Source organism: Uloborus diversus, chromosome 5, assembly GCF_026930045.1.
Source record: "Uloborus diversus isolate 005 chromosome 5, Udiv.v.3.1, whole genome shotgun sequence".
Taxonomy (NCBI): Eukaryota; Metazoa; Arthropoda; class Arachnida; order Araneae; family Uloboridae; genus Uloborus; species Uloborus diversus.
Window position 1 is genome coordinate 102,123,194 of NC_072735.1, and position 26,023 is coordinate 102,149,216.

The window sequence follows — 26,023 nt, forward strand, 5'->3', positions numbered from 1 at the left end:
GGGGTGAGCAAAATGGAAATTAAGGGCGATTTTTGAGTGAAAATTTTTTCGCGAATACAATACTTCCTTTTTTGTAAAAGGAAGTAAAAAATATAAAGAGTTTATGAAACTTTTCGTTTTTTATTTTGACACGTCAAAGCATGAAAAGATATAATTTACTCTTGTATTCAATTCATTTAAAATTTATAATCTGCTTACTTACAATTTTAATGTGTTTAGAATGGCTATGATTTAAGTTGTAAAAGAAAATGAAGCTATAAATAAAATAAATAAATAAAAAATAATTTGAATTTTGACATCTGGGAATTCAAATTATGTTTTTCGCAATCACGTGTGTTTGTGAATGCGTGCAGACATGAGTGTGTGTGTGTGTGTGTATGTATGTGTATGTGTGCGTATGCGTGCATGTGTGTATGTGTGTGTAGTAGGTGTGTGTGTGTATGTGTGTGTAGTAGGTGTGTGTGTGTATGTGTGTGTAGTGGTGTGTGTGTGTATGTGTGTGTAGTAGGTGTGTGTGTGTGTGTATGTATGCGTGTGTGTGTGTGTAGGATATGGGTGCAACCTGGAGACGGTTTTCGCTCGAGGAACAGCATCGTGAGGCCGGTCGACGGTGGTGCTGCAGAAGGCGGTGGGGGGAAAATAAAATCATAGGAATTCAAAACAGTCAAATGAGAACAATGAGCAATGTGATTGTTCAATAATGTTGAAATTAAAGATAATTCTCTTGGTTTTACGATGCGCAAAATAATTTCGAGATTTCACTAACACTGAAATGAAACTTTCGAAATCTCACACAATTTAAACATGACAAATAAAGCTTCTTCTGAAAAAGAATGACACGGTTAATTTAATAAAAAAGTTTATGTAACAGAAATAGTCATAACGCTTATGTAAAACTAGAAGGAAAGGGATTTTTGTACACTACTGTAATGCACTTTATAACTTTTTCTCAATGTTGAATATAAATATGTAATATTTCAACTGGTACTAGCTGCATCACCCGGCTTTGCACGGTCGACCTCAAAAATAAAGTTTATATCAAGTGAATCGGGCTTGAACAAAAAAAAAGTAAAATTTTGCGACAGATTGCGGAAAAATAACCAAAAAGGAAACATTTTAAATCCCCTGATTATAGGAAAAGCCTTTAAAACAAAAGCCAGAATTTTAATTGTTCATATTCGAGAAGAAAAAATGGCAACAAATCTTTCGTCTCGATGGTTCTCTTTACACTACAAATTTCAATAGAAGCATTGTTACGGAAAGTTGAGGTGAAGCACTGAATAATTATTTGAGTACAGGAAAGCCTTCAAAAAAATAGAAATTTTATGTCGAAATTTAAGTATCATAATTAATTATAGTTAATTGATAGTTCCTCAAATTATTATCGGAGGATTATGTTAAATAGCCAAACTTAAAGATGGCACAATTATGAAATATCGATACCTGATTCGATGATCAATTCACTGTCCGATGGTCCTTCGGGAGAAATAACTCGAAAATACATACTTACGTACATACATACCTACATAGGTACATATATAGATACGTTGGTACATACATAGATATATACGCTGAGCTTTTAATTACATAAGATATTTGCATACATATTCCACTAATTTCAGAAACACGTTTTTTAATGAAATTATTTAATTTAAACGCTTATTATGCCTTTTCAACTTGATAGATCTCGAGTACTAAACAGCACAAAAAAGGTCGCACAAGGTACCTGAATGACCCCACCTCTTAATTTTTGCTTGATGCGATTTATGCATGCAAATTTTAACAGAATTTCATTTTCAATTTGTAAAATAAATATTTTTTCATTGAAATAACAGTACAAGGGATTTTAAATTGATTACTACAACAAGTATCTTAGAAATACTTACTATATTAAAAATAAAATTGAAATAAAGAAAACCCACAGAAGAAATACTTGATACATATTTGTTTTAAATTTCAATGCGTTAATCACAGACATAGTTGGAGTGAACTTTATAGTAAATTGTTTACATTTGACACAAGACTTTTTTTTTTTTCTTAATTTTGCCAACAGTTGCAAATTGCCTTCCAAAAGTTTAAGGCGTTTTCTCAACAAATGAAAAACACCAAACACTGGTCTATTCTCGTGAAAGAAAACGTTTAGCAATAAGTCTCCTAACATTAGTTAAGTTGCACAACCGAAAAAAGAAAATTTAAGGTGATTGGCGGAAGGGGGAGGGGACTAAGGATCCCGCGTGAGTGCTCCCTGGTTAAAATTTTAAATGAGACCATAAAATACAGTTGTTTATCAATAAGATTCAACCGCATTTCCTTAAATTATAAAAAGAACAAATTGAGCTTCTACATAATATATACTATAATACCATCCTAAAGAAAACGAGCTGATGTGTGCATCACATGACTTCCTTTTACACCAACTTAATGTTATTTCCCCATTATTGGCAATTTTAATGTGATTCAATAGTTTACTCTCTAAATATTACCAACAGTGACCAAATTAAAACCATATAAAAAAATAAATTAATATTTTTAAAAAATCGTCATAATTTGTCGCCAAGTTGACGAAAAAACTTGGCGGCCAAAAGACTGGCGATATATCGCCAAGTGTCCGCCAAATTATAGCAACACCTAAGTTTGCAAAAGCCTCCTTTAGAAACATACCGTTCTTGAGTTATGCGACATACATAACTCAATCCCTGTATCTGCGTCCCACATCCGTACATACGCACAAACATACGTACTTACGGACTTCACGAGAAATCTCGTTGCAGTTATCTTGGGAATTGTCAAAATGGATATCTGGGGGGTCTATACGTTCTTAGGCACTTATCCACGTGTGGTCGGGTTGAAAAATCAAAACTCAACATTCATTCAGGGGTGAGCAAAATGGAAATTAAGGCCGATTTTTGAGTGAAATTCTTTTCGCGAATACAATACTTCCTTTTTTGTAAAAGGAAGTAAAAAGATGTAGCTCAAAACTTTTCTATGCAATTGCAGTCCAAGAGTATCTTTAAAAAATGCTTCGCACCGCTTCAATCATTAATTAGGGTCAAAGCGTAGTAATAAATCTCATCTATTGTAATTACATCATACGGCCTATGAGAGATTCTTAGACTGAAACAAAATGATGAAATACGACCTTTTTACTTTTAAGGGCATAATAATTTAGATAAAATCCTTTCCTTTAACTGCAATTCCTTAAAACTTTTATACAGTAATTCGTAAAAATTTGCGTAAAAGATCAATAGATGCTCCAGTTTTCTTTTGAAATGAATCCTTTTCTGAACCTAACGACGATTAATGCTTTCAGAGAAAGTTTAGAAGATAGCAAATCGTGAATGATTTATCACAACCTAGTACGAACCACGTTGCCATAGTTACGATGATCATTCCCAAGTTGCCACGAATGAGTTATGTGCAGACAACAGGCTTTGCTGTGCCTCAGGTCACTGATTATAAAGGAATATTTAGGTATAACCCTTTCATTCTCGTAAACATTGGATAAAGGAAGAAAACTGCGAAATATATTTATTCTAAGGGAAGTGTGGCATCATAAGACAAATGAGATTGAGTAAAGGAATGAGTGTTGTGTCGTTGATTAGAAAGGATTTTAAATTTGCTTGAAGTTGTGTACTCTTATCTCTTTAATAAGGAAAATGAAAGGACATCATTTTCATGGTTAATTCCTATTATTTTTTTACTTAAGAGTAACAAAAGGAGAAAAAACATTAATAATATTTATCTGAAGTAGGTTCATTCCACTATTACGTAAAGGATTTTCCAACGTTGTTTCTTTGAGAATAACAATATAAATTTGGATGAATTTATTAAAATATATTTTGTTTTTCTTTCGTATGATAACAGAGAATGTCTAGGATTATTTAATAGCTACATTTGTGTGGAAGGATTTTTCTAAATTTTTAAATAAAACTTTAAAGTCGGGTGTGTGACTCAGAACAACTCGTAAATAAGCTGCACCTCATTTTATTTTGCAATTTCTTGGAAAATTTAGAAACGAAAATGAACAGAGTTTTTTTTTTTTTTAAACATTTTTCTCTATATATTAAGTATTAATATTTTTTCAGTGGTGGGTACATAAATCCAACATATCACCGAATAAACGAAAAAAAAATAATAATAATAAAAAAACTGACAGAAGAAAAATTTTTGTACCCATTAATTATCTAGCTTCCCCCTAGCGTTCCCACAAACTCCTGAAGCACAGCGTAGGTCAGTAAGTTATTCATAAAAAACAAAATTCCTAAAGCTCATATATTGCCAGTAAAAAAAAAATACATTTGTCTACTTGCGTGACGACATTAGAGCGTTTCTGTGTGACCGTGTGTTTGGTTTTGATTTGAATGTCATGTTAATGAACATAATTTATTCAACTCAAATTAGTAACACACAAGCCAAAACTGTCCATGAGCCTTAATCTGGGTTGTTCTCGAGAGAGGGTTCATAATTCAGATCGCACCATTGTATGTTTTAGGAGGATTAATTTTATAGGGTTCTTGACCTCAATTGGGAAAGGGTCACTCTTACATTCGAGGGTTCGGCGGACTTCGGGGTGCCATGCCATGTTACATTCAGGGAGGGTGTGCCATCACCTTTGGAGGAATGGGTTTCTCTGTTTTAACTACAATTAAGGATTTAATTTATCTTTTAACTTGATCTCTTAAGGCAAAATGTCTGACCATTTCATTATTGCCCTGATGGGACAGACACTGACATTTCCATTTCTGATCATTAGAGTTATGTGAGTAGGATTTCTCCTATATACTTAACTAAATAGCATTAACCCTCTGGTAGATCATTAATAGATTTTGTTTAATTTGATCTATTATAAAAAATCTCTGTCCAATTTATGTGTGCAACAATTGCACATGCGTGCCTTAATTTTATCATTCATAGTTGACTTATCATTAATTCTTTGGATTCCTAGAACGTCTTTTACGTTTTTACAGAGGTTATTTTGCGTAACTTCAAACGAATATCAACTCTATTAAATTAGTTACGTTAGTTTAAGGTTTTGGTCTTTTTAAAAAAAGAAATCAATTGATGATTGAGCTTTTATCTTTCCAAAGTTATTCGTAATTATCTGCCTAACCAAAGATTTTGTCATTTCTCTGATCCTGTCATCAATCTCTCTACCATGCAAGAATATTTAATCTAAATGTTCTGTAAGTAGAGAAGTACACTGTAACATTAAAAGCCTACGTAATCACAAAAGAACGAGTAATTTGATTTCATTTAACAAAATTCAATTAAACGGTCAGGAACACCCCTACAGTATCGGTACAAACGGAAAAAAGTACTAAATGAACCAGTGCATAACTTAAGATTTATGGGTAAATGCTACGATTACATCCCGATCGTTGGAGAACCTCAATGAATGAAGGATGCAAGAAAGACTAGTTAGAAATCGTTTCTCATAATAGTAAAGTAAATTTGAGATAGGTTGGATCATAGGCATGAAAATTGCAGGCTGATCGACGAGTCGTGTTACTGCCCGGGTGGATTGTTCGGAATTCTCCGTAAGAAACTGTTGCAGGCAGCGGACACGAGATGGTACACACGTGTGAAAGATCGGATCTTGAGCGACCAGGAAGACAACGAGGAGAGAGATCGTGCGGCAAGCGCTAGTGGATCTCAAAGTGATTCGTTCCACCATACTGGCAGACGCAGGGGTAGCAATTGTTCCCCGAACGAATTCTAGACGAATTGCGGAAGTGAATCTGAAGTCCAAGTGTCCTTTTCGTGTACACTCTTTAACACAAAACATAAGCAACTCCGTCGACAATACCTAGGCTAGAGCGATGTGGGATGTCACTGAGTGGCAAAAGGTGGTGCTCAGTAAAGAATCACGACATGTTTTGGGGTCAGATGATAACCGTGAACGGGTATGAAGCTGCCTTGGAGAAATGTATCATTCCACCCATTCTCTCGCACGACATTCTGCTCGCACAACGGACATTATGGTCTGAGGGGCCATAGCTTATGATGTTACGTGGAACCACAACGGGCCAGCGTTATGTTACTGACATTCTGCAACCACATGTAGGACCGTTACTAAATGGTCTCCCAGGGGCAATTTTCCAGCAAGCTAATGCTCGTTAACATACAGCTAGAGTTGCTCAAGACTTCTTATGTCCTTTTGAAAGGACATAAAAAGTCTTGGTCCATGGCCAGCCTGCTCTCCAGACTTGTCCTCTACAGAGTATGTATGAGATCAGCTGAAACGCTAGATGCCGCCATGCTACTCTGAGCAAGATTTAGAAATGGTTGCTCAAAATTTCTGTGTGAATATTCCTTAGTACAACATTAGGTGTTTAATTAGCACACTGCCGGACCGTGTTGCAACATATATTGCAGTAAAAGAGGTTCAAAACTAGAACAATTACTTATTCAGAAAACCTTTATTCACTTAAAACAATCAATCATACAAAGAGTTATATTGATTTTGTTCTAACTGTCCCAATCATCCCAATATCACCAACAGCTAATTACAATTTAGTTACAACACAAAAATTGTAATTTTAAATATATTTACGTTTTTTTTTACTGTTTCAGTTAATGTATGCTTCGTTCCAGTTATATTTACCTTAACTATCAAAATTATTTTAAAAACATCGTTAAAAATAACCTACTTTCATTTTTAATAAAAAAATATTACTCTTTCTGCTATTTACTTTAGTCTGTCTTTTAAAGTGCTGTTGAAAAGACTAACACAAGTTTGCGTTCTACTTTGTCGTTTGTTTTATGTCAGGTATTTCTAAAAAAACAAAAAAATAACATTTTAATTATTGTTTAAAATACAGCACTAAAAATTGTTTAAAATGACGTACAAAAAGATACCATAACATTAGTTTTTGGTGTTATAAATAGAGGGAAAAGATGTGGTACCAGTTTTTCTTTCGTCTTTTTTGTCTTTGAATTTATTCACTCATTATTTATTCTATCTTTTATCGTGTTGATTGTTTTTTCATATTTTACCTCATTTACGAAACAAAACGAAAGAAAAAACCTTTAATAGTGGTTGCACTAAAAAAAAACAAAAGCATTTGCTTTGTATTTCAGAATAAATAAGGAAAATCTTGTTAAAAATGGCTGCATTTTACTCTTAAACCAGCATAAAATAGAAATATATTGGTAATTAAAAATAAAACCATCCGTTTTCAAAAGAAGAAATATTAAGAATGTATGAAATTACCAACTGAATAAAGAGACGTAACTCTAACTGGCCTCAAAAAATGATTGTAGTTGTATACACGGTAGTTCGAAAATAATGAGCCGATTTCAAAAAATCATAACTATTCAGATTTTAATCCGTTTCATTAAATAAAGTTATTGTTAGAATAGGGGATTCATTGTCCGCCATTTGAGTGTTTGTGAAAATAGCAACAGCACGACAAAAATCTTATTGTGTCTTACGCTTCGCGAAGGGTGAGTCCGTAACAACTGTTCATCGTGATTTTCATCGAGATTTCTGTGGTGTTGAACTTCCTGCCCTGAAAGGCATTAGAAGGTGGTATAAACTAAGGCCCCTATAGTGGAGGAGTCGACGCATCCGCCATTTTGGAGCAAACTTGATCCAGTGCTTCGTAGCGAATTGCTGTCGATGTTTACATTTCTTTGGCATGTGTTAAATTGAGTCAAATGAGTAGTTGTTCGGCTGTTAATTATGTAAACAGCTCGAAAAAATGATTTTAGTTCTTCAGATTTCCAGCAGATGCAGAAAGAAAAAAGAAATGGATAAATAATAGCCCGCGAAGTGATTGGCAGCCTAGAAACGACGGCAACTGTTTCCAAAATTTCGCCAATCTTCACCTTCGCTCTCCCACTCTCTCGTTCCCTGTTTGGCGAATGATTGCCAATAAAGGTAGCTTTCCCTGTTGTACGTTTGCTCCAAAATGGCGGATGCGTCGGGCATCTCCAGTTTTAGAGGCTCTAGTATAAATAATTCAAAGAAACTGTTTCTATGTGTAAGCAGTCGATGCAGATATACTTGCAAAAGTTTGGGACGAATGTGACTTCTGTATGATATATGCCGTGCATCCAAAGGTGGACATATTGAACCCCTTTAATTTTGTATGTAAAAAAAATTATTACTATCCATGTAATATAAAATTAATCTGAAGTGTCTATTTTCAATACTTTTTAGAATATACGCATTTCAAATCCAGTTATTCTTTTTGAAACACCTTGTATATTCATTTAAATACACTCTAATTTAACGCAAGACTTACATCGCAATTTAACCAAAAAGAACATTGTTCAAAACAGTGAAAAACATACTAATAACTGAGCATTCGAACGGTGTACCAGGCTGTACACGAAAACTACTGCTAAACGTAAAATATAAATTGTTAGAGAGCTATAAAAATACAAAGAACCCTCATAAATAATCTTCATAAAAATGTTTTAAAACATTTTTCAAAAGAAAATGTCTTCTCTCGTCAAATATTAAAGATTTAAATTTCGGCAAACTTCTATCCGAACTGATGTTAAGTGACCGATGAAACTCTGATTAAGTTAATCGAACTGAGTTTTTTAGATCTTGATAATTTGCCATATTTTCGACTGTAATTCAGAACAAATTTGTACACGCCATGGATATATTTTAATGCGCTGTAGCCCTGTAAAAGGAATGTGTTCATTTGTCAGTATTACAAAAACCTACACATCTATGAAAACACACCATATTCTTTATAACTGCGAGTGTATTTGCTTGGAATAGTGTGAAAGCGCAATTGTATTTTTTATTTTTCTGCGTTTATTTCATATAAAAATTTGCCATATAAATTTATCTGGCATGAATACAACATAAAATGTGTTTTCAATAAAAAAAAATTGAATAGAAAATTTTTGACTAAAACTTATGTGATACTCAAACAGTAAAAGTATGTCATTCTCAAAATATTGATAAGTAAAGGATTTGATCAGTTCTTTTTTTCCAAAAATGTTTGACAAGAATTCATGAGCACTTGACCATCTTTTTATCTCTTTCAAAAGGAACATTTCCAATATATTTCGTCTAAGAGTGAATTTTATTTTATGAAACTTTCAGAACAGGTGAAATTCCTTATTTAACTTTCAAAGCAAGTTACAAGAAATAGAGTAAAAGTTTTTACAATACTTTTGCAAAAAATATATTTGTTTTTACTTTTTTGATGACGACACATATTTTTAGTTATTGTATTTTGATGAAATACATTGTTATGGATAATAAATATCATACTGTACCATATTAAATACCTTTGCAATGTACCCATTGCAACTATACGCTAGTACTCATTAACATTATAAAAACTTCCGTTGAAAAACATTGCACGTTGTAATACTTCCCTATAGCATTTCTGTCGTTGACATATTTCAAACAAGACTATATGACTAGTTTGTTGTACACTCCTACATGTTACCTTGCACGAATCACATTACTTCACTAATGTGTTACCTTGCACAAATCATATTATTGCACTTTAAATTAGGATATTATTTTGGGTGGGGAATATTAGCCTACCGTATACAGAGACGGCGTTTTGTGAGTTGTAGGGAGGATATAGTAGTGAAAGTAGTGCATAAGGATATTTTATAGTAGTATACGTGCCTTTTATACTGCCCTGGCATTAGTCCGATAATTCCGGGAGTGCAACCCTACTTTATTTTTTTTTTATTTTTCGATATTTATGTAATTATTTTATTAATTTTTGACTATTTTTCTGTTTTTCGCAATATTTTTAAGATGCATTAAGCCTTCTTCCATGCTTTTCTTCTTCTTTTTCGGACTGTTACTGGGAAAGTAGGCTAAAAAATACTACAATCTTGGTAAATTTACTTGGTGAAGCAAATTTATTGTTGTGTTCCCGTAACGTCATTTAAAAAAAGCGATATTTCATTTTATTTTTTCACAAAATTGATTCTTCTCATAATTTCTGGAATCAATCCAAGCGTTAAGAAATACGGGAAAAATTCAGAAGAATTGCCCATTGAAACAATTAATCACTTGAAGAAATGTTTAGAACTCAATTTGAAGTAATATTCTCCAATTTGAAAACTTTGACACTGTTTTTACAATTGCCGGTATTGCACTTAAAAGTAAATACTTAGTAAAAAGTTCGTAAGATATTCAAGATTCTTAACATAGAAGATAATTAAAAGTATCGCTTTCAATTATCTATACAAAATATTTTTTCAACCGGTACAGACACCAACATTACCGGAAAAAACAGCCTCAAGTCATTTTTTAGATACAAATACGTCTTGTCAGTGTTTGTGGTTAAACTACAAGCTATACTTTAAATTTAAAAAAAGACCTCAATTTACGTCAAAGGAGCCTCCACTTACTATTTTACCACAACTCTTAAAGATCTTTACTTGCTAGGGAAAGCAGCAAGTAGCTATTTTTTAAAGACAAAAACTTTGAATGATTATGCATTACCGTAAGCAGTTAGTTTAACCTAACTCTGCCATTTCCTTGCAATGTATTTAACAAGAAGTTTCGTTCAGAACTGAACGGGCCTACTTTCGCGCATACCAACATCAACTTTTTAGCATATCATCAATGATTAACTACGACTGGGAATTAAGTCTAACATGCCTTTGCAACAATTAAAGATAATTTATAACAATTAAAGATAATTTGCCTCCTTCTACAGATGAAATATATAGTGTGACTTATAAAATATTAACTTGGAAATTGAAACGTGTAGAAGGCATTTATGTCTCAAAACGTGTTGATGGAGTCTCACAGAAATAAATCTGGGGCATCTATCATTTTTGCATTGAACAGATGCATCGGATACTTTCCTAAGTGTGAACTACGTAGTGTAGTATACTGCGTAAAGTAGATTATGCAGAATGTTTCGGCAGGTTTTCATGGCTTAAAAAATACATTTATATAAACTAATACTAGTCATAAACGGCAACGAAGGCCGAATATGAAAATAGAGGCATTCCCAGTGGAGCTGTCCCCCCCCCCTCCCAATGCAGTTTACAGAGCACACCACTCAGATCATGACCAATCAAGTCTTTGGGTTTGTTCACAGCTTTTTATTTTTTTTTAAATACAGGGTGGTTATAAAATAACGTGAGGTGTTCAGAGTCCTCTAGCGAGCGAAGTAATGGACGAAACATTGTCAAATTTCATGGGCATACACAGCAGACTATGGGATTTCAATTTCTGAAATAAAAAATTAGTACCAAAAATCACCACCAGGGAAAATTTCGGCATTGAAAAGGTGTATTACTGTGACTATTGAAGGATTAAATGTTAACTGATAAAATATGCATCAATTTTATTCACAAAATATGATTTTTACCAACATACAAGGCACAATAATTTCCACACCTCTGGGGGAGGGGGGGGATTAATTTCACCTACCTGTAACATTTTTATAGCTTTGAAAGTTAAGATATCGGGAACATGTCGCAGATACACAACGCCATTACGAAATCTCCATGGTTAAAAATCGCATGATGAAAGATTGGACTACCATGGTCTCCATACCGTCGAAATGCATGACTAATAAAACTGCTATCAAAGACATGCATTCAGTACTTAAAGCCCAACATGGGGTGGTGCACCATCTTACATGAATATTATTCATAAAGAAATCCTTGCTGCCGTGCCGAAATTTCTTCCTGACGACTTTTGGTAAAAATTCTTCTCTTGCTACAAATTAAAATTTCTTGTTGGTCTTATTGAACCTCATTTGTGAGCAGCACTTATTTGTAGCAAAAAACTTGATTTGTGCTTTTAATTGGCATGTTTTGGCATTTAATTCTTCAGTATACGCAAGAAATACACTTTTGCAGCACCAAAATACCCCCTGGTGGTGACTTTTGGTACTTTTTTTTTAGTTTAAAAATCAAAATCCCATGGTCTGCCATGTGCGCCCATGATATTTGGTGATGTTTCGTCCAATACTTCACTTTGCCAGAGGGATGTGAACACCTCACGTTATTTCCTAACCACCCTGTATTTAGTTACATCGTCTGAAGTAATGCGAAATATCTTTGTAAATTGCCTTAGCGAAGCCTTCTGAATTCAGAATTAATATGCATGCTTAAAATACAGTAGTGGAAATGTGTCCGTGATACTTTGAAAACCAATAGTACTGCAGCGCAACGAAGTTTAAAAAACTAAACACGTACTATATGGAACTTTTTTTTCACGAATTTGAAGTGATTTGTTTTGCATTTTTTCCAATGTTCTCTTCGTTCTTTTTGAAGTTACGCTTCCTTCGACATGATAATGCTTGATTTCAGGACCAAACGGAAGTAATAATACGAAATTAAAACATAGAGTAAGTCGGGGTATTGTGCTCCGTCAGATAAATCGCCCCAGTAACTGTATTTCACGATTTCAGAAACAGAGTGCGCCTGTGTCGAAATTTTCAAAAGCATTTTGAAAGTTTAAGGAGTCTTACGCATACATCACAGTCATTTTCAGTGAATTTTTATGGATAGTTACAGCGTTATAGAAAAAGTGAAAGATAAGAGCGACACTTTCAACGCTTGATCCAAGTTAGTACTTTTAAGAACTTTTTTTAATGCAATTAGCGTTTCAATATTCTGTTAAAAAATGTGTTTATACAGTAAGAGAACATCATTAAGAAGACTCTTACCGTTAATTGCAGCAAAATTGGCTTGCTGCTTGAACAAGAGGAGGTGGGGCGGATAACCTTCACAAACAGGTGGGGAACAAAGGTGCCCCACCTGATTACAGATTATTCGCCCCACTGATGACTCGCAGGGTAATGTGCTCCACATTGAAAATTATTTATTTGTGTTGAAATTAATCCAAAAATTACCTTCATTTTTCATTTTTTTTTTTTTTGCCAGAAAACTATAGGAACATATGTGTGTCTGCGTTAGGAAGTTTTTATTTTTAAATGTAGAAAAAAAAATTGAGTAAGTTTAGTCACAAAACATTAAAAAATGTTGCAAAATGTTTAAAAAACTGAAAACTAAGACAAAAATTTTACCGGATTGGAGAATTCTTTTTTTAAGTTTACATCTTTTTCTGTTCCATGAAACACAATATTCCACTTATTTAATTGCCTCAAACGCTGCTTCAAATTATCGGTGTTTCTCAACTGTGGGTTCAAGCCCAGTCATGTGTGGATACAAGGGAAGGGTAACCCGGGGTCATGAGCTCCCCCCTCCCCCAAAATCGTCGACAATATTATATTATAAACGACTGCAGCAATAGATTTTTTTAAAGTAAATATTTAAAATACTATTTTTTTTCATTGCTAATAAAATATATTAATTACAATTTTTAGCGTCTATTAGCGAACTTATTTCTGACAGATTTAAAGATTTAATATTTTTTATTGACACCCAAGTGATTTCAGAAATTTTTCGCACTTAAAACCGTATGGAGGTTTATGGAGGCGGAAGTCATTCTTCACCATGATCTTCCCCCTAAAGTAGTGGTCAATATCTGAACCTGATTCCAAGTGAGATAGCGAAGGATTTCCCGATGAGTTTCAGTATAATTCTTACTATTCAGATGCATAAAAGAGTAATTCCTCAAAGTTAAGGTATAGGTGGGACCGGGAAAGCAGCGTATAGTTTGAATTTACGCAGGTCGGTGAAAGTAATTTCCATTCAATAACAATCGTTAGATAAAATTAACGGATTTTAATAACGTAAAATAAAGATTATGCAAGTGAGGCTCTTATTTGGCTTTACTGTGCATTAAACTATCGCGACAACAGAGTACACATAGCGCCAACAAAATGAAATCAATTTATTAGCACAAGTGATTAAGTACTTACATTAGAATTAACCAATGCTACTAGTACCTTTTAGGTAAATAGAATAAAAATATAAGATACACTTACGAAAAACTGGTAGCTACCGATGCACATTGTTCAAACGAATGATATATAAACGTTTAATATCTGTTTTCAGTAAGTTACCGCCTTATAGCCCGTGCTAAGTCGGAGATTTATGAAATGCACCGCCAGCTCAGTCATTCTACCCGAGGACTGCAGTAACGTGCTACAGTCCTCGGCTGGAATGACTGAGCTCAAGGTATAGTTCATGTATTTCTGCCTTAGCCCTGGCTATAAGCAGTAACTTACTGAAAAGACCACGCCTTGCCTTCATTCTTCGAGTTGAACCGAACCATTGCTTCGGTCACTCGTCTGGTCGGTGTCAATTCTATATTAGCTACCAGTTTGTTTGGCACTCTTAACTTCCTTAAGAGGTTTTCCACCTCCAGCTCAGTCACTTCCTATGCCGGACTGATGAGTGCTAATAAGCACGATACTGCAGTCCTCGGCTGGAATGACTAAGCTGGCGGTGTATTTCATGTTTAATTTCTGGTCAATAAATATTACTGGTAGCTAATCAACAGCATATTTAAATTCATGTTATTTGTGGAATAGGAGAGAGTGTTTTACCTTGGGACGTTTGTATTTTGGGACACTGCTAATTCCTAAAAAATTTATTTTTAGCAGCCATGATTTTGTAATGTCTAATAGAAACGTTCACCACTAAATGGTACCATAGTAAAAATCAGCATTGAATGAGAAAAATTGACGATTTTGTGAAAAAAAGAAAATTTTATGTCCCCAAAGTAAATATTTTCTTCATTTTTAATTCATTTTGTGTCTTTGTATTTAAAAGTTTAATCAATTGAATTTTATTTTGTAATAAAAGAGCAGTACTTTGAATATTTTGCTTATGAGAAAATAATGATAGTGCAACCTGATTGACCATCATTTTGGTTTTTCTTAAACAACGTGGTGATAATATCTCGGGATAGTCGAACATTTGTACCTTGGGACACGTTCCAAAATATAACAAATGCATGGTTCTTAATAATTTAGATATGTTTACGAACATGGAACAATGTTCTAATATTATGTAGTCTTTTAAACACATTTAATGTTAGACAATAATTCATAATCCATTATTCATGATTTAATTCACTACCATGGATTTTTTTTTTCTGGTGAAAAATTGCTTCACGTATATGGCTGTTTCCTGAATCGAGAATACTTTCCCATAGTGCAACAGGATGTGTCCCAAGTTACAATAGGATGTTGTATCTTGGGACAGCTTGGAACTTTTATTTTAAATCGCTGGCAATATTTTATTTTCAAACTGTCTGAATTAAAATATATATATATATATATATATATATATATATATATATATATTGCATAGAAGTATTTTGGGGTATTTTAATGTGACTTTTAGATAATATATTTGATTCAAATGATTGACGTTAAAAATTAAAATAACTAGTCGACCCGTGCGGAACCCCGCACTCTGCTTCGAATCGTTTCATGTGGCATTTCGCTCTTTAAAAATTTCAAAGGAAGAACATTTTGAAGAAGAGTCGAAAAAAGTGAACGGATTAAAGTAAAGGGACAAAAAGTAAGCGCACAAAAGAAGGCATGTAATTTAAAGACATCAGCAACAAAACCTCGTTAAATACAACGCTGTGATAATGTGATCATCGCTTACCTTTTGGTTGTACGTATTTTCAATGCAAACATAAATATCATTAAAAGTGTGACTGAGTGACTCGTGAAAAAGCAATAATTGTGCATGTGTAAAAACGGGTTGTGGCGTCAAAATACAATCCTGCCTATGTTAGCCTCTGACGGAAAGAAAGAAGCATTAAAGGTATATTTACTGGCACGGAATCGAACTGGCGCTATTCTGATTATCAGCACGACACTCCAACCAATCGAGCGATTGCGCCTTTGTTTCCAAATCCTATTTATTGAAGCAATGTGTAATAAAAAACAGTGGAAGAACCCCCTCCTCACCCCCTTCAAAAAATAGACCTTGCGTCTATGTTTTGTCATTAGCCAGAATGATACGACTAAGAAATGAAAAAAAAAAACCGCGTAACGATTGAAACAAACATTCTAGAAAAATAATAAATTAGATTGAAGTGTTTTTATTTTTGAAAATAGATATAATTTCGCATAGCAGACTGCTTTAATCGTTACGGCTTGAATGGCAACACATGTTTTTCTTTTTATCGAATACTTAAAATTCAAAACCATAACCAGTTGAACTGAGTCCGTTTTTAAAGTGTAATTTTTCGAACGTAGACAAAATGCATTTTTTTTCCGCTGAAAGCAGAGGAGTAGAAAATGATTTCTTACCAATGGAGTTGAGAATAGTTTTAATGTTTTACATCGTATTCGAATAAATAGTTAAAGGTTTACTGGGTGAAACTCGTAATTTCAATTTTTAATAGTATTTTTTTATTTATACAAAAAGTCGAATGCTGCTATAAGAAAAATGTACATTTCAGCATACAATGAAAAAACATTTTTCCGCCCAAAAAGGATTCCCTTGAGGTCTGAATTTTTAAATATAATACTTTTTTATGCTTACATTATGCTTAGTGGTCTGAACGGAATCAAAGCTAAAAAACCCTTTAAAGAACATCCTTCGATTAATAGTCAACTTATCTGAATAATAACTGTAGCCTACATAAAGGAGTCGAAACGATAGTTGCATTCGCGTTGCTTTACCGAAAAAAAAAGAATATCAATTTAACCGAATTACTAAGTCCAGTGCTTTAAAGCTTTATTTAAAAAAAAACTGTTAATTGTAATTTTTTTTTCGCCGAAAGAGACAGAAAAAATTGGAAAATTGTATTAAAAATTTGCTTTAAAAAATCTGCATAAGAACTACAGGCTGCATCAAGGTTTTGCAACAGCATGGGTCGTTTCCAATAAATTGACTTTTAGGCAGTAAGTCAGTTTTTTGTCATTAGCCGTCCCGATAAGCTTCAAAATGAGGGGAGAATTTCTTCGTGAAATAAGAAAGATCTCGCATACCGACAAAAAACAAACCGTTCAACCGTTAAAAAAATTATTTTTGAATCCAAGTCGGTTGCGTAAACTTGCCCCGGACACGGGGCATGTTTACGCATATTTATTTTGACACCTAACGTGACTCTGTTAGTGTCTTGAACACAATGTCTTACCATCGCTTAAAGAAAGCAAATTTTTTGTGTAACTTAACTAAAAATTAAATGATAATTTTCAAAACTAAATTGCCAGAAAATACTAAAAATGTTTGAGACAGTTTGGAGCGAAAAAAGTGTCAGGGCACGTTTAGAAGTAAAACACCGTAAGAACGTGCGTAAAGGTGCTCCGACGTCAACGCGTAAAATTATCCCGTCGCCAAGTTTGGATTTATTTTTAACGTGCAAAAAAATGTAATAACATTTCAGTTCATGCAAATACAGTTCTCAAAAAAGGATAAAATTCTGCTATTTTTTCAGATTTTTTTTAAAGTATTATATATTCATAATAAGCTTTAATACGTTCAATAGGGTTTGGTGAGGGAAAGTGGTCAATGGGATAAAGTGATCATTCGTCAAATAAATGGCTATAGCTTGGTAATAAATGTTCGAATGAATGTGAAAATTTTATTATAGAGTAGGGCAGTTAGAAACTACATTTTGAGTACAAAATTTTACAACTGGCAAAATTTTACTTGGTAAAAAAAAATATTTTGTGTGAATATGAAAAGTTTTTAAATCTAAACACCTCTTTTAACTTCCTTGGGAAATTTTGTTTGTTAGAATTATGAACAGATTGACTGCATAGGAAACTTCCTACATGTCTCAAGAACTCTTACTCATTAGCAGTTAGCTGAATCTATTTTAGATAATTTTTTAGAACAATTTAAGTAAAATGGGGTAAAGTGGTCATAATATTAGACTTAACAAGTATTGTTCTTCTAATGTCACTTAATCATTAAGTATAAGGCAGATATAAATTAAATATTAATTTCAATTAATATGTATTGTTTTTACAGTAAATGGGGTTAAATATACGAGTATATGCATATGCATACGCATACGCATATACTCGTGTAGGCACGTACATAGACGTATTCACATAAATGCACCAATTAATACGTATATGGGTCTCTGCATGTGTTTTTAATCTATACAGATATACATTCGACTATACACGCTTATACTCACTTATACTCGTATATACATAAATACGTAAATAATCAGGTAGACACGTATATACGCGTAAGTACTCGAGTAAACACTTACATACAAGCATATGATATACAAGTATACAGGGTGAGTTTAAACTTTTCGGCAAATTATTAAAAGGTGTTTAGAGGGGAGGATAAGAAGCAAGAATCATAAGGAATATATGGTCACAAACACAATACTGAAGCGCTACATGCACGCAAAGCCAGAATCTAATGGATGCAAAACATGTCAAAAATTTATTACACAAAGACAGTTTTACACAATATTTTAGGCATCAAGAAAATTTTAAAGCTATTGATGAAATTTGCTGCCTGCAGCTGTGATACATGTGCGTCGCAATCACAAAGAACACTCTGTTGCAATAACGAGACTTTTGAAAAACTTTCATCAGCCGCTGCGCCTTTGTTGCGATGCTTGTATTAGAGCTACTACAGGCCGTAACTTTTAACAACTGCTCTAAATATTTCTTAAAAACTAAAATCTTGGGTAAAATCATATTTGTGTAACAAATTTGTGATTTGTTTTGCATCCATCAGTTTATGGCTTTCTGTGCATGTAGCGCGTCAGAAACGTAAGTTCCTTATAATTCTTTGCTTCTTATCCTCCCCTCCCACACCCCTTAGATTTTTGCCCAAGAGCTTGGATTCACTCTGTAGGCACACATGTATATAAGCTTGTATACTCGAGTATACATACATGTACTGTTGTATACACATAAATGTACGTATATACGTCTATACAGGTATATAATCGTGTTTGCACGTATACATACGTATACTAGTGCTTCACAATGTGAGTAGACACGTACAAACACGCACTGGATGTATCCACGAATTAACTCGTGTATACTCGTACATGTGTGTATGTACACTTATATATGCGTCTATACGTCTACTGTACACGTATATTCCCATGTATGCACGTATATACTCGAGATACAAGTGCATACACTCATATGATGTTCGTTTACACGCTTATATACCCGTACATACACGTGACACGTATATACTCGTGTAGACACGTATACACTCCTGTAGGTAATCACGTATACATGCTTATATACTCGTGTATACACGTATATACTTGAGTAGGCACGTGCATGCATGTATCTGATGCATACATGTATCTACTCATATATGAAGGTGTTTACTAATGTTTACACGACACATATATACTCGTGTATGCACAAATATGCTTGTGCATATACTTGTAACTATAAAAATAACCGAAATATACAAATATTAGGTTTTTTTTTTATAACGGTTTGAATCTAGTTTTAACTATGACCACTTTACCCCATGCTATGACCACTTTCCCCCACCCCATGGGGTAAAGTGGTCATAAATACAAAGGTAAAAGAAAGTGTTATAACGCTACTTAAATCAATATTTATTTTCCTAAAACTCAATGTACCGTGTTCCTTAATAATGCAATTGAAAATAAAACCAAAAAAAGTTTAAGTATTTAAAGAATTTATTGTATTTAGCATTCAATTAAGTTGAAAACCTACGATTTTATGATAACTTTACCCCACCAGACCCTACAAAATTTACTCAACTTGGTAGGAAACAGAATATTCTTTTTGCATGCTAAACCGAAGCTCGACTGATGCTTAAAAACGTGTGAGAATATTTGCTAGGGAGCAGCATCAATCTGCTATGACTGTTGGCTCTCCAGTTATTAATCGTTTTGAAGAAAGATCACTGCGTAAACGTGCCCCGGTCTACCCGACTACTAATGAGTCTTCCATTAAGAATATTTTAAGTCAAGCTGTGTTCTCATTTAGAAACCCAATGTTAAAAACAAGTAGATCACAATTAAAACATAGATTTTCAACACAATAAATTTTGAATCTGATTAAGGAACAAACCACGATAACTGGTCTCAAGGCATGAAAAATAAAAACCCTTTGCTAGAGTAAAACTTGATTCATTTAAAATCTTATACTAATTCCGAAGTTGCTATACAACGTGAATAAAAACTAATTATGTTATTTTTAATTAACTTAATAAATGTTCAAATTTACACCCAGACAAAAAATGCAATGCAGAGAGGACAAACCAAAAAACTATACATATTATGTCTCAAATGTGTTTTCCGTGGAAGTGACATACCTTTCCCAACATTTGTACAACGTCATAAGTAAAGCATCATTTTACAAACTATTTCATCGCTTTAGGTCAAAAAATAAATACATAAATAAATAATTACACATATAAATAAGTAAACAAAGTACAATTTAACTGTTTTTCGAAAAAAACCCGAGCTTTATTTTTAAGCACCGCCTTTATGTATTGCATCAATTAATGGTGGCCCTTTAATTCGGTTGATTACAGTGACGTGCTCATAACGCAAGGGTCGTGGGTTTCAAATCACACCGTGATAAAATAGTCGGTTTTCCCCTTAAATTAAAATTAATTAAGAAATTATGTGAGACAAAACGTATGCTGTACATGGGAGACTTATTTTGTTCATTTACAACAAGGATTTTTTAATAACATCTAAGTACAGTTATACAAAAATAAAATAGTTTTCAGCTCTTTCGTTTAGAAAAAAAAGAAAAAAAACCTCTCAAATTTAGAATAGTTATTAAAAAACGAAATAAAGCAATATTCAAATGTTTGTTTGATAATATGAGGTTTTAAAATACTGGCCCATTCATCATTTGCATCATCAATGAACTAGTTTTCTCAATACACTAATTTCCCTTTAAAGCATTTGAACAATCGCTAAATTTAGGCAGAGACAGAAATCTAAAATACACAAAAGTAAAACCTCAGTTAAAGAATATTATTTATCAGAACCAATTATATGTTATTCTTAACAAAACGGTTTATTTTTCTTTAATTCAAATTCTGACAGACAAAACAAACAAATGAATCGAATTCAATAAAATATTATACTATCCTTTACGTGCGAAGCAATTAAATACACAGACTTTTGAAAGACATGCATATAATTCATGTCAAATGCACATTGAAAATGCTCTATAAACTTACTTATCAGTGAAATATGTACTGACTCAGCTTATGCTAACATGAATAAATTTGTATTTTATCTTCATAAGTTATGCACTCATAAATCAATTGTATAAACAAAGATTTCAAACGGATGCAAGTCATACAAGTTATGTCACACAAAATTTCAAGTTAATATGGAAATATTTCTCTCCCACGTAGCTTAAATATGAATACTCATTTACGTTAAATTAAACTTTTTAATTTACGACATAGAACTGAAGATCCTGATTCTTAAGTATAAATGCAAGCCATATCCCATTCACTTTAACTTTATCTACTAGGAAATGATAAGTTGTATTTATTGGATTTTGTTTGTCCTTTACACATTGGAATCTAATGTGAGCAAGCGTACTGGGAAAAATGTGACATAGATCACACTTTGCGATAATTTGAATATATATATATATATATATATATACATATTAAATTGTAGTTTGAATGTTTTGTAACATTTTTTAAGTTAAATTTCAAATTCTAGTTAGGAAAAATAGTTTTGAAATGTAGAAAAATTCTTTGGGACATCTTTTGCATTAACAGGTTTTTTAGTCAAGCATTTAAACAAAGTTGTATTTTTATTTTTAACCTAGATCTATTCAATAACTTCCAGAAGCATATTTTTTAATATTTTCATTATAAATTAAATCTAAGGAAATTCTATGATAACTTTCAAAGGACACATTCAAAACACGACTGTTTACAGCAAAATATACTTGAGAGATATGTGATCTATTTTACAATTTTTTTAAATCACTTTTTGTAGCTACACAAGAATATAAAACTTATGTCTCGTAAATTAAGTTAAAATTTTATTTTAGTTTTAATACAAAACTATTATTTTAGCCTAGCAAAATAAATAACTTCTGTTACTGTCTTAAAGAGCAAAAATAAGAAAAATATTGTTCTGTGAAAAAAAAAAAAAAAAAAAAACTGCTACTGTATAAATACAATGTCAATGAATGTTATAGCTGAGATTGTACGAGCAAACTTAATATTTTGAGATTTTCAGATAAGCAGTGTTACTTCCATACCATATGAATTCCAGTTTCTCACCAAAATATATTACAAGATGTCACATATATGTGGCCTAAATGCCAGAGTATTTATCACGAATGCTTTCTTCCATTGAATCGTAAATCTTTATAGATGGTTTTTACGAAGCCTGTCACGTATACATGGCGATTTGTTATTTTTATCTTGTCCTTATGTTTTTGTTCAGATTCTTTGACAGTTATGATAAATTTTAAAAGTTTGAATGGGTCTATTTTCTTGTTTTAAGTATACTTAAGAATATGTTCTTTTTATTCAGGTACTATATAAGTAAATGATGATAATTATACGTGCAATATATATGCATTAAGTACCGCTCCTTAATGTCAATACATCTGCTTCTCCTATTATATTTTTATCAAAAACATACTGAATACTGTACTCCAGCGTAATGTTTATTACGCTGTTTATTGTAAAACTGCTTCAATTCATTTCTGTATCAACTATTGTTTATAAACAAATGTATATAAGTGTTTTCAGCACATTCTCCAAGAATATAGGTTTTCGATAAACGTGTATTATGTTCGATCACTTATAAAATGAAAAATGCATATGACGTAGCAGGCTCAGCTAGATGTTGTCAGAATATGCACATGCTTTGGTTAAAAGAAAAACCTGTTAGAAATGCGTTGAAGTTAAGATTTCACAAGAGAATTTTCTTAGTAGGAATTTAGTTATTATTTTAAACACGACTGTTATTTTTCTATCAGAAAAATAACACTTTTGTCCAAATTAGTTCTTGTCCAATTGATTTTTCTATCTGAATGGTAAGTCAAAAATAGTTTGAAAACCGTTTCGTAATTGCTGCCCTAAGACAAGCAGGTCACAACGCGAGGATTTTCGTTCGTTTGCAAAATTCCCGTTGGTGAATAGCAACACTTTTTAAATAGAAATATTACTGTTCTCTTTCCTTTCTGGATAACTTCAGAACATTTCAAAAAAATAATGATAACTTTTTTAGGGCCGTTTTAAATGAAAGAAAAAGTTCACAAAATATCTGCCAAATTCGTTCTGAATTGATGACGTAAATGAAACTAAGGTATCAAAATCTACAGACAAAGGACACCTTCAGCGCATTGGTTTAAAAGCTGTGCAAATATCAACAAAACCTATTCATGGACAGAAAGTAAACAGCGAAAGTTTTACTAGGCTAGAAAACACAAGAATTTAACACATTATTATTAAAAAAAATCCTACAGATAAATCAAAATCCAAACCTCTTGGGTCTAAACAGCGTCAGTTAGACCGTAGTGTTGTGGGTCAGTGCATGTTATCCACGCGCATCGAACCAACAATCAAGCATGGAGAGTGTTCTATCATGGTTTCGGGAAGTTTTGGTGTGAGTGTAGTTGGTGATATTGCAAAAGAGGATGGAGTTACGGACTTAAAACGATATCGCATTTTCCGAGTGCGACATTCTGTTCTCTCTGGCGCTCGTGATATTGGCATTTTGGCCGTGGATTCATTTTAGAAAACGACCACGTCGACATAATTACTTCAATTTGTGTACAAAATAGGTTCAACTCAAATAATATCAACAAGAACTCCAAAACATGGTTGGACCACCCCAAAGTCTAAAATGCAACCTTAATTAGCTACTCTGCGTTCTTCTAAATAGATGACATTGGATCCCAAATCTTTGAAAAATTAACCAATAAATATTTTAATTTTTCCAAGGGCCCCGGGAGTGGCCCGGATGTGATCGCTACGAAAGTGACTTTGACGAAGGGAACATTTAAGATCACTTTTGAGTGTTCACTTTTGATACTTTTTCAAACAAAAGTGTATGCGCGTAAAAATCTTGGGACAAATAACTGGTCACGTTGGCTGCTGGTTTTAATTCATCAGAAGTCACATAAATTCAAAAAATATATATCGTTTGCTAAAAAAACTTTTGAAATATTTGTTAACGCTAGTCGTTGCACGCGATGATTTTATTTTTGGTTACTTTCTTCTTATAACATAAAACGCAAATCGCCTTACGTGTAAATATCAACAACAATGGCATACAGGTATTTTAACCTACTTGCTTTCTACTGAACTTTTTATTTGAAAATCCGTAAAGCAAATCATTGATTTCTGGCCCGTATAAAACATATCCATGTGGTTAGCTTTTATTTTAGCTAACTTGGGTATTTAGTATTTTTTTTAAGAAACACACTTTCCAGATCACAAAGTGTGGGCTGCACACAGTGCCGTTCAACAATTCAACCTTATTTTTAGATGCTTGAATCAAAAACTGAAACGACGGAGTCTCACTACCTCGAAAATAATAATAATAATAATGATACACGTTTTAAAACGTATTGTTTAAGATCCATTCATGAAAAATAGAATTTTTAAAGGAATATTTGAATTATATTACAACTGATGATAATCATTTAGAAATCTTTCATAAAAGATTTTTATATAAATTTTACACGCATTAGAACTGCCACATAAGTCGCTGCAAATAATACATTGAAAAAAAATAATAATAAGGCCGTTCTCTATTTTATCTAAAAACATATTGTCTAATGCATAAAAATTACTAAAACACACATTGCATAAAGAGTTAAACTTTTCCTAGACATATGAAATCTACTCTGGTCTATAAATATCAACGTGCCTCGGCGTATTTATTCTAATACTATTATATTTGAAACCTGTCATCCAGATGTATACTATCTACATGGTTTGAATAAATATTTGGGCCTTATATGTAATAACTTTAACCGAATAAAATAACAAGTAGTTTCACGTACGCGAAAAAAATGGGGGATTGTCAAAACAGTTATTACTTGAATAAAAACGTACTTCATATTTTAAATGAGTAAACGGTTTTTAAATTCCTGTTATTCAGTACTTCGTCAGATAAACTGCTGTGCATGCATTTATTTATTTTATCCTACAAATTGATTTTTTTTAAAAATCTGAGTAGTATTACGCAGTAATTCTAATCGGTGGTGTGAGTTATACATAATTCAAATGTGTAGCGGATGGTTTTTCTAAGAGGGTTTGTGGAACTGTGTTTAGATAATTCTCTCATAACAAGTTTGATCTATTTTTTAGCATTGGCATTTGTGTAACAAATTCACTATTTGCGTTTTGTATGCTATGGATTCCCATTAAAATATTTTTTAACATTTAACATTGTTGACATAAAGCAAAATAATGCTGCAGAAGACAAAAAAAAAAAATGTGTGTATTTTATACGCATATATCAATAGATTTTTACACTCATTATTTCTTTTTTACAATTTGAAATTTGGTGTAGCGTTATGGGATAGCTTAAGTATTACATTTCATTTTATAAAATACTGATTTAAAGAAATATTAATTAACTTCAAAATACATTAAAAAGTTACGTATTTAATATGTAGACTATAAAATTGTTCCAATGGAAAAACTGTTAAAATAATTGCCATTTTATAAGTAAATTTGATTCGGTTTCAAGCGGCAATCCTAAGTAAAAAAAACCATGTGCCTAATAATTTATATAAAGTTTCATACACAACAAGTAACTCTTTTGATTTTGGCATATAATTTTATTTTAAATTTTTCAATTACCATCAGTAAGTGCTTCGTTAGAATAGTTCAGTGAATTGAATTATTAACTGGCTGTCTTAAATTAGTACGGAGGAATTTTTTAAAGAAAAGAATTGTGGAAAACATGTTGAAGGGTAGTGTAACCTCCCGTCTAAAGCATTTAACTACAAATCTTGCAGGAAAAACAATAATGGAGGAATAAAAATCATAAGCAAACTAAAAGAGTTAGTGATACTTTTAAATGCCTGAAACTATCTGTAAGTCCTACATTTTTAAAATTCACCCTACTATTTTCAAATGTAACGTCTTGCATATAAATAGTAAAAGTATATGAACAAAAAATACTTTAGGGAAGACATGGTAAATAAACCTTCATTTTAAAATACTCTGTTTACATAATGCTTTTACTAGTTAATTT